Genomic DNA, 9549 nt, shown 5'->3' with positions numbered 1-9549 from the left:
GCTTCCATTTTTTCCATTATAAACACGGCCGTAATGGACATCCTTGAAGACGTACCTTTGTCTACTTGTTCAATGGACACATAAGGGTAAATTATTAGTTTGAAGTTGTGTGCTTGTGCACATTTTAACCATCAACAACTTTGGAGATAATATCCTTCAAAAGATCACATGAGCTCTTGGATCTGAGAGACAAGTCCATGTTGATGGTGTCCTGGTTTCTCTAAGTACTAGCTGTGTGACCAAGGACATTAAAAAAAAAAGTCCGATAAACGTTTATCGACCATCTTTTATGCACACTAAGCAATATATAGAGGCAGTTAAACACGATTCTGGCCATTCTTGAGCTTGACACCTAGTGCAGAAGCACGGTTGCCAGCGCACACGTGCGCACGCACACACATACGATTAACTATAATACAGTACGGTAAGTGCTGAACTTCCAGGCAAATGAGTCAGATGGCAAAACGGATAATAATGCCTAGGAAAGTCTGAGGCCGTAACATTCCCGCTGGGCTTTGAAGGATGAATAGGATTACAGCAAGCAGGGATGAGGAAGCCATTTCGGATGGAAAGATAACCTGGGAGAGCCTGGCAGTTCAGAGGTTTGGGGAGACGAGCTGGTATCCTGGGATGGCGAGGGCTGAGCACTGAGACATGAAAAGCTGTCCTTGGGAAGGGAGTTTGTAAAGATCTTCCTCATTCATGTGGGTAATAATTTTGCCTATTTCATAGAATTGGAGGATTAAAAAAAGTAATGGGTGTAAGTGCTGAATAAATGATGTCTTTGTGGTTGTTATTATCCGTTCCCTTCACAATTCATCTGAACTCTCCTTTCAGCCTTTAGCTTTCTGAACAGAGAAGTTCAGTCACCTTCCTGTGCCCACTCCTCCAGGTGAGCTCTCTGGACCGTCTCCAGCTCCACTGCCATTTTCCTTGAGAATTCCAGGCTCAGATGTGGAGGCAGAGAGCAAAGAGCCTCACATTATTTGGATTCAACATCTTAACTCTGAAAAGTTTGTTTCTGTGCTGAAGACTCTTGGACATCAAGCTGGACTTCTAATTTGGAAATGTGGAAAAGCCATATAATTTCAAATATTTTCCATGAAGTGCTATAAATTTTTAGGCCCAGGCAATAGTACTGTCTCAGGGTGATGAAATGGAAAAACCCACTGGTGTGGGAGACTTTGTTTTGCCACAAGCCGTGGCTGTGTGATTTTGGATAAACCCTGCATCCCTCTGGGCTTCAGCATCACGATGATATGGATGATGATGATGATGATGATGATGATGATGATGATATGACGACGATGATGATGAAGAGTACCCACCACAGTGAGAGAGGCATGTGCCAGGCTCTTGACATAGATTATTTAATCTTATTTAATACTCACAACAACCCTTCAGGGTTGGTACTATTATCCCCATTTTACAGATGAGCAAACTATTGCCCAAAGACATAACTCAACTTTTTTAAGACCATATACCTAGTAAGTGTCAAAGTCAAGTGCAGATCCAAGGCAATTTAACTCTAAAAGTCAGTGATCCTCACCATTCCCTCCCTATGTTTTTTCTTCAGGAAAAATGAAGAGATTTGGTGAGATGACCTCAAAGGACGCTTTAAAGTCTAAAATCCACAGTCTGTGGAAAGGTGCCCACCCCCATCCAAAGGTTGTTGATGTTACTGAATATAATGTGGGATCTTTGTCACAAACATGTTGTTCTAGCCCACCTGGCGGAGCAGGACAGGGCAGCGTGCACTGGGTGGAAAGTCGGTGTCATGGCATCTATATTTATTCTGCCCCAGAGTGGGAAGGGTGGAGGGGACGGTTCCTGTCCGTGCTCCCTGATGCCAGATAGGATTAAATTCATCATTTGATTTGGGAGGTTTTGTCGTTGCTGGTTTCAGCCACACCGTCTGAGCTAGTCGCTTTTTATAGACAAGGGAGCTGGGGTGTTTTCTGCAGGCAGAGTGGCTCCACAGGCACCCCGCGGGGGCCAGCTGGGACTCAGGAAGGACACCGGCCCCGAGTTACCCGGGTTGTTGTTCACTCTGTGAGCCACCCTGTAAAGAGGTTAGCAGCCGCAGCCCTCTCCGCAGGATGGAGGCTGTCCTCGGACTAAGCAGAACTGGATTTCCCGGCTTATTAGAGGGGGGTTGCGTTATGGGGGGGCTTTATTCCTGACCTCTGGGTTCACAGGCCTGAGTTTGAATCAGGATCTGCCTCTCTGTCTAGCAAAGTACCCTGGATGCAGATACACCTCCTAATTCAAAAAGGTATTTTGATCTTAGTGTCAGTGGGGCTAATTATGTTTCCTGTAACACATATATATAAAGTGTAACAATCTTTTTGTGTGTGGTAAAATATACATAATATTTATCATTTTAACCGTTTGTAAGTGCACAATTCAGTGGCATTAAATACATTCACGTTTAGGGGTGTAGCCATCATCACTATGTATACCCAAACATTTTTCATCTTGCCCAACAAAAACTCTGTATGCGTTAAACAATAACTTCCCCTTCCTCTCTCCCTCCAGCCTTTGGTAACCTCCATTCTGTGTTCTGTCTGTGAATTTGCCTGCTCTAGGTACCTCGTATAAGTGGAATCATGCAACATTTGTCCTTTTGGGTCTGACATTTCACGTAACATTTTAAAGGTCCATCTGTGTTGTAGCGTTGCGATATTGTGATTTATAAGAGATATGTATTTGGTGATTCAGATGACCAAAATGTATTTCTCATATATATTTGGTCTTCGTCCACAGATCCTGGCTCACAGTTCCCAAAACCCTTGGAATTTCCAAAGTATTGAGACTGATAAAGGTATCTTTTGTTATGTTAATGAGGCAACTTTTGGACAGCACCTAAGGATGGAGGCTGGTTGCCAGTGGAGCCAACCCTGTGATTAGAGGGTTGGAACTTTCAGTCCTAACCCAGTCTCCGGGGAGGGGAGAAGGGCTTCAGGTTGAATCAATTGCCAATGGCCAATGATTTAATCCCTCATACCTATGTAATGAAGCTTCCATAAAAACCCAAAAGGACAGGGTTGGGAGAGCTTCTGGGTTGGTGAACACCTGGAGATTCAGGCAGAGTGGGCAATCCTGGAGGGCATGAAAGCTCCACCCCCTTTTCTCGTAGGTTGCGCTGTGCATTTCTTCTATCTGGCTATTCCTGAGTTATATCTTTTTGTAATAAACCAGTGATCTAGTAAGTAAAATGTTTCTCTGAGTTCTGTGAGCCACTCTAGCAAATTAATTGAACCCAAGGAGGAGGTCATGGGAACCTCTGATCTATAGTGAGTTGGTCAGAAGTACACTTAACAACCAAGGCTTGCCACTGGCATCTGAAGTGGGGGAGGGTGGGCAGTCTTGTGGGACTGAACCCTCAACCTGTGGAATCTGATGCTATCTCTGGGTGGCTAGTGTCAGAATTGAGTTGAATTATAGGACTTCCAGCTGGTGTCCTGAGAATTTCTTGTTGTTGTGCCCCCCTCCACATTGGAAATTGAGTCTCAGAACTAAAAGAAGCGTGGATCAAAATTTCATTCCTTTGCATGACTGAATAAATTCCATTGTATGTATATACCACATTTTTTTCCATTTTTTTTTACTGTGGTAAAATACACCTATCATAAAATTTATCATCTTAGCCATTTTTAAGTGTACAGTTCAGTGGTATTGAGTACATTCACATTGTTGTGCAACCGTCACCACCAGCCATCTCCAGAACTCTTTTCATCTTATAAAACTGAAACTCTATACCTATTAAACAATAACTCCTCCTTCTCCTCTACCTCCAGCCCCTGGCAACCACCATTCTACTTTCTGTCTCTGTAAGTTTGACTCCTCTAGGTACCTCATATAAGTGAAATCCTACAGTATTTGTCTTGTTATGACTGACTTGTCACTTAGCATAATGTCTTTAAGATTCATCCATGTGTCAGAATTTCCTTCCTGTTTTTTTTTTTAATTTTTTAATAATTTTATTTATTTATTTTTTTCCCCCAAAGCTCCAGTAGATAGTTGTATGTCGTAGTTGCACATCCTTCTAGTTGCTGTATGTGGGATGCGGCCTCAGCATGGCCGGAGAAGCGGTGCGTTGGTGCGCGCCCGGGATCCGAACCCGGGCCGCCAGCAGCGGAGTGCGCGCACTTAACCACTAAGCCACGGGGCCGGCCCCGAATTTCCTTCCTGTTTTAGGCTGAATAATATTCCATTGAATGGATATACTACATTTTGCTTATCTGTTTATCTGTTGATGGGCACTTGTTAGTTTCCAGCTTTTGGCTGTTGTCAATAACGCTGCTGTGAACATTGATTGGTCTACAAATATCTGATTGGTCTACAAATATCTGTTTGGGTCCCTGCGTTTAGTTCTTTTGGAGGACATATGCCTAGGTGTGGAATTGTCAGGTAGAGTGTACCAATCTTAAATGTACAACTTGATGAAGTTTTACGTATGTTTACACTTGTGAACCACTACCCAGATCAAGACGTAGAATATTTCCATTACTCCAGAAGGTTCCCTCATGCCCTCTTACAGGCAATCCTTGCTGCTCCCCCTAAGGTCACCATGATTCTTCCATGTTCTCAGCCTCAAGGTCACTCACTGGCCAGGCTTAGAGACTCATGGAGGGTTAAACAGTTTAATGGATTAAAGGGGCACACTGCACGTGCACACACACATGCACACACTCACAACTGGTCTCGCTGTAACGTTGTAGGCTAAAGAAATACTTTCAATCCATCTTTTCATTTGGACTTTTTTAGTTTCTTGTCTTCTGAGATGTTTTTAGGGGACACAATGATTCTTGACTCCTCCTCAGCTGTTTGAAGAGAGAGGATAGACTTGGATGTCCAGGAAAGTAACCTTGCTGGGATGGATTTTGAATTCCTGGGCCTGAACCTGTAATGTCAGGCAGTGAGCCACTGCCATGAAGGAGCCCCCCTTGTAAGAGGTGAGAAGTTACAGGGCCGCCTCCTGCTGGACATCGGTTGGTCTGCAGCTGGCAGTGGAGGGGGCCACAGAAGCTTCTGGGTACTGGTGCTGGAGGGAGGAGGACTCAGATCTTTGGCTAATCCTCAGGCTTGGTGACTCCTCAAGGCCCCTTGAAGGAGGGGTGGGTTGTGAAGGATAGAGAGGAGCAAAGGGAACTAGGAAACCTTTGGGGTCTGAGGTGGCCCCGGGGCTGTGCTCCTCGGTGTCTGAGGTCAGCCGCCTCCAATGTGCTGCGTGTCTGCTCTTCCCCCTCGCCGTCGTCTGCGGGCCTCACCCTCTCCTGTGTGTCTCTTCTCGGATACTTCTGTTTACTCACAGCTTTGGCTGCCTCATGGTTTGGGTTCACCATGAGCACCTGTAATTCCACTGTCCCTCCCAGACCCTTTCAGCTCAGCTCTCACCAATTGCTGCCCCATCATCTCAGGATACTCTGGTTCAGATCCTATTCCAGGAAATGTTTGGCCTGGTTTCTCCTCTCATGTCAAGCTGAGCTCATGTCAAGAGGGAGCTACTCAGCCTGGGATGGGCTGCCTGTGGTCAGGACGCTTTCCCAGCTCCCAGGCAGGGCAGGAGCCTGTGGGCAGGCCTCGGGGATAGGGCAGCCTTGGCAGGCATCCTGTTGACCATGCTCAGCCTCTTGCCTTCTGGTTATCGTTCCCATTTCACAGCAGAGTCGGCTGAGGCCAGGGAGGTCATGCGACATGCCCAGCCCAACACGCAGCCTGTGTTGATGGTGAGAGTGGGTGTTGACATTAGTGGTTGGAGGTGGGGTGGGGTGAGTGGAGAAAAAGGGGACTGGGGGGACTTAGGACCAAGTAGAAGGCAATGTTGTTCTCATTATGATTATTTCTATCTTCTCATATGTTCATAGAGCCCCTCCTGCCTCTGGACTCCCATGGTTCTCAATGAATTCCCCGTGAATGGTGTACATCACTCCCAGAATAGTTATTACTTCCAGTTTAGTTTTTATTTATTTATTTATTTTCTTGAGATATAATTGACATATAACATTGTGTAAGTTTAAGGTGTGCAATGTGTTGGTTTGATACATTTATATGTTGCACTGTGGTTCCCACAGTAGCATTAGCTAACACCTTTATCACATCCCATAATTATCATTTCTTCTTTGTGGTGAGAACAATTTAGATCTAGTCTCTTAGAAACTTTGAAGTTTGTAATATAGTATTGTTGACTGTAATCACTATGCTGTGCATTAGATCTCCAGGACTTATTTATCTACTAGTTGCAAGTTTATACCTTTAAACATCTCCCAAATTCCCCCACCCCCCACCCCTGGTAACCACTATTCTGCTCTCTGTTTTCACTAGTTTGGCTTTTTTAGATTCCACATATAAGGGCTATCATACAGTATTTGTCTTTCTCTGTCTGACTTATTTTACTTAGCATAATGCCCTCAGAGTCCGTCCATGTTGTTGCAAATGGCAGGGTTTCCTTCTTTCTTGTTGCTGAATAATTTCCCATTGTATATATATGTATACCACATCTTCTTTATCCATTTATCTGTTGACAAACACTTAGGTTGTCTTCCATATCTTGGCTATTGTGAATAAAGCTGCAGTGAACACAGGTGTGCCCCAGTATAATCATTATACACACTTCTAACCTTCTTGGGGTGTATGAGAGTTCTATTCCCTTCGCATCCTCACTAACACTTGATATAGTCAGTTTTTAAAGTTTTACCCGTTCCAGTAGGAGTGTAGTGAGCCCCTGGAGGATTGAAATCATTCAATGTGCTTAAATTTGTTTCCCACATGTGTTTACTGTAGCACTTATCTTTATTTTTACATTATGTGCATAACACAAGGTGATCATGCATGAAATCAGTGAGACATTGTTTTAAGAATCTTTCCATTGTGTATGACAGAAAACTCCAACTGGATTAATCATAAGAGGAAATTTGTTGATTCACTTAAATGAACTGACAAGGGGCCTTCAGGAGCAGCTTGATTTGGAAGTAATGTAATGTAGATCAAAATCTTCGCTATGCTTCTTTTGGTTTGGCTCCAATCTCACAGATTTTCTCCTCATTGTCATAAGAATGGTTACCTATAGCCACCACCCCCCCGGGGCTACATTACTCCTAATTCGTATCCAGCAGAGAAGAGAATAGCTGTTTCTTCAACTGATAAACAAACTCCTGGGTTTTATTCTTATTGGACCAGTTTAGGGAAGATGAACCAATCCTGAACCATTTCCTGTGAGCAGGACAGTAGGAGTATACGAATTAGTTAATCCCAACTAAGGAATTAGTTATACCCCACCCACATGCCCTACCATAGAGCCAGAGCTTCCCCTGGCATCTGGGGGAGGCATGGGGAGGGGTGGAGGTGGGAACAAACGTCCAGGGCTGCCCGCAAGAGACAGAATGCATGTTGGGGCTGACCGGGTCCAGAGTAGCCCATCTCCACTGAGTACATTACATGGCCTGGAGCTGGAATGGACCCCAGTCCTTTTGTGCACTAGCTGCTGCTGCCCGAGGAGAGTGCAGCAATCAGCGGGAGCGATCCCCAAATTAAGGAAGCAGCTTGCTCTGTCTGGCTTGCTGAATGCTTCTCATTTTCCTGCTCAGACCTGGACTGGACAGCCCGGTGGAGTGTGGCTTCGTCTCTCCCCTGCTGCTACCATTGCTTTAAATTCAAGTGTCTTCTGTTCCCTGGCGATGCAGCTGTCCCGGTGTCCAGGGTAAGGTTTGGGCTCTTGAACATGAATTTACAACCAACCCTCACTTCACTTGTCTCGATGAGCTGTGATCGGTCTGTCCATGCTGCCTGTTGGAGGATTCTGATCCCAGCCTCTGAACACTGTCCTGACCGCCTGAGTCTTATCTGAACTCTCCAGTTTCGGCCCCTGAAGGAGATTACCCCCTGGGGCTCTCCCTCCCTCCCCTGCTGCCTCTACGCTCATGCCCTCCCTGTCTGTTTCTTCAGCCCTCGCTGTCTATCTCTTTAGTGCCTGGCTGTGTGTCTTCCTGTAACTCGCAGGGAATCTCCTTCTTCCTTCCCAGCCTCTTTCCTGCTGCTGTTGCTCTTTCTCGTCTTTGATTTTCCTCCACTGTCTCTTGTTTGCTCTGCCTCCAGCTCTTTTCTTCCCTTCGTGCTGGTTGCTGATAAGAGGCAGGGACTGCATTTTTCCTTGGTTTTGTTTTAACGTTTCACATTATTGATGGGTGTTCCTTTTATCTTGTTTCCATCTTGAAAACCTGGCCATTTGTGCCCAGGCAGACTGGGGCCCCAGCACACTCAGCCATTTCTTATCCTTTGTGAGTGGCCAGTGGCCGTGAGACCCAAGTCTTGTGTCTTCAACTCAGGGCTTGGAGTCAGGATGCCTGAATTCTAGTTCTGAGTCCACCGTGGAAGTGCTTAAACGTCCTTCTCCCTGAAGAGGCACGAGTTTCCACCAGCTCTTCTGAGGTATTTGTGGAGTGCCGGTGGTGTGCCCAGGGCAGTGGACCAGGCTGTTGGGAAAGGTAAACCAAGGCAAATGTAAACGAGCTGCTCCCTCTGCCCTGGGGGATTGTGCAGTTGCAGACAAACACCCCAAGCGCTCCCAGCACACAGAACTCACAGCTTCTGCCGTGTGCCAGGCCTCATGCTACGCACTCCTTTTGCAAGCTGGTTTACTCCTCCCCACGACTGGGGCTTGATATCTTAGCCCCATCTCCTGGATGAGGAAGACCGAGGCTCAGAGGCTTGGATTGCCTTGTCCGAGGCCGTGGAGCCGGTAAAGCAGCAGGGCCAGCCTTGGCACACAGGCCCCTCTGCTCTGCTGTGTGGTTCCTCTTCATTCGGCTGGCTGCGGGTTCCTGACTTCTGCTCTTTAGCTTCCACATGGCCCGTCTCCTTTGTGTTTGTGGAGAAGGAGGTTGAGGGGGCAAGAGTGTTAAAAAATGGAAAGTGAGGAGGACTGGAGCCTAGAAAAGCGAGCCCGGACCTGCGCCCCTGAACGCGGATGCTGTCGTGGTCTGAGTTCCTTGGGGGAAAGGGTCGTTGAATATTATTAGTGTTAAGATTTTATTTTTCCTCTGTGGGCAGTGGGGCAGGTAGTGTCTTCTCTATAAGGCACCTGCATGTTCACTGAGGAAATATTTATCCATTTATATTTACTCTGTGTGAGCCACACAGCGCTGAGAACAAAACAAAGATTTAGACAATGATTTCTTTTCTTGAGACGCCTCCAGTCTAGAGTGTGATAGTGGTGATTCTGCAAGAAAGGATGCCATCTTTATCCTAAGAGAAATAATAATAATAATATCATCAAACACTAGCATGATGTGTCCTTCAGGTCTGGCTCTGTCCCTAGCATTTTGCGTATGTTAACTCACTGTTATAGCACCCTCGAGGCCGGTTTCGTTACCACCCATGTTTTATAGGTGAGGAAGCTGAGTTGAGAGAGGTAGGTGACTGGTTCATGGGCACACAGATGATAAGTTGGAAGTAGGGATTTGAACCCTGCAGACTGGCTCCAAAGTCCATACTCTGAGCCTAGCTGTTCTCTGCCTCTCCCAGTGCTCCGAGCACTCAGAAAACCAA

The 9549-nt window shown here is 46.0% G+C and overlaps 1 long non-coding RNA gene across 1 annotated transcript in view; it reads left to right on the top strand.

The window, feature by feature from the left end:
* The first annotated feature begins 7358 nt into the window (after positions 1-7358).
* The window catches only part of LOC147917195 (uncharacterized), a 59949-nt gene continuing 57758 nt past the window's right edge, over positions 7359-9549 (top strand). Inside the window, exon 1 of the long non-coding RNA XR_015551904.1 lies at positions 7359-7702. This is a non-coding gene — a long non-coding RNA (uncharacterized LOC147917195). The remainder of the gene's footprint in view (positions 7703-9549) is intronic.

This window comes from Ceratotherium simum, chromosome 4, assembly GCF_057802395.1.
Source record: "Ceratotherium simum simum isolate JZ-2026a chromosome 4, ASM5780239v1, whole genome shotgun sequence".
In the NCBI taxonomy this organism is placed as follows: domain Eukaryota; kingdom Metazoa; phylum Chordata; class Mammalia; order Perissodactyla; family Rhinocerotidae; genus Ceratotherium; species Ceratotherium simum.
Note: the sequence above shows the minus strand (reverse complement) of the source record. Positions and strands in the feature narration are given on the sequence as shown.